Raw genomic sequence first — 1331 nt, 5'->3', positions numbered from 1 at the left:
ACCCCTCCTTCCCCCAAAGTAACTCTACTTGGTTTATACCTTTCAAATAGAAATCTAAGTGTCTTAGAAAAGTTGTCTTTAAAACATTCTTGAGAGATTAAACAGGTGTTCTGTGTTCTTGGCGTCTTCAGTTCATGAAGTTGTTTTGTGAACTTAGTCAATCTGGCAACAAAATAAAGACAATAATCCAAGCTGGGAGATGATAGTTTCTCTTCCGTGGTGCTTTAGAATCCTGGAGGCAGATCTAATAAATATTCAGCAAGTGGTTAGTCTGTCCATCCTCGGCGCGTCCTTTGCATACCCACTGCCAGCTACTCTTTCACAGGCAGTTTTACTTGGTAATTTACAAATGTTCTGTCTGCACTCTGCACCTGCCAGCATTGCAGCAATTAGCTGGGGGATGCAAAATGATTTCTAAATTAAGGTTCCAGACTTGTAAAATCAAGAAAGCCTGATAATCAACATTGGAGCTCTGATGGCTACCGAGTACTGAGATAAATAACTAGGAGGAGTCCTACTAGTACCCTGCGTGCGAGTACTTATAGTGCCTGATGATAGTGCCTGACCTACAAATTGGATCTCTAATCAACACGTGATGTGCAGGTCAAAGATTGAAGGTTGGCAGGAGGTTGTGTGAAGTTATTTAAAATCGCTCCTTCTTCAGTGGCCTGCACAAAAGTGGAGAAGGTCTAAGCATGATTGGAGCATCCTCGATTAGAGTACATGTTAGCCATGAGGTAAAACCTCAGACAGGTACAGGCTAATAAAAGTGGGCATCATGCCCTAGAATTACCGGTATGGCCAGGAAGCTGGGGACCGGGCCACCTGCTGAACACGCGGACAGGGAGGAGGACGTGAGATCAGGGAGTCTCATTCCGGGACTGGGCCCGGGTGGCACAGAACTTGGATCCCTGGAAGGAGAAAACTAGGAGGCTAACGACCAGACCAAGCAACCCAGGACAGAGCAGGAGAGGGTGGAGGAAGATGGGAAGAGGAGGAGGCCGGGGAGAAGAGCGGAAGAAGAGGAGGGGAGGGGGAGAGGGTGGAGCGGGGAGGAGGAAGGGGAGGGAGGAAAAGGGAGGCAAGAAAAAGGCGGTGGAGGAGAACAGACCCGCCCTGCCGGCTTCCTCCTCCGCTCACTCCTCCGGCCCACCCCGTCCTCTTGCTGCTCTCCAAAAGCGCGGAGGCGTCGGCTGTCCACCACCGAGTCCCCCGGCGCCCTCATTCCACCCACCAGCGCAGCCCAGCCCAGCCGAGCGCAGCCCAGCCCGGAGCAACCCAGCTCCGCGTCCCGGCAGCTGGTCTCGCGCGCGCCCCCGCTCCCGCTCCGG

Source organism: Dipodomys ordii, unplaced genomic scaffold (assembly GCF_000151885.1).
Source record: "Dipodomys ordii isolate 6190 unplaced genomic scaffold, Dord_2.0 Scaffold7, whole genome shotgun sequence".
In the NCBI taxonomy this organism is placed as follows: domain Eukaryota; kingdom Metazoa; phylum Chordata; class Mammalia; order Rodentia; family Heteromyidae; genus Dipodomys; species Dipodomys ordii.
Note: the sequence above shows the minus strand (reverse complement) of the source record.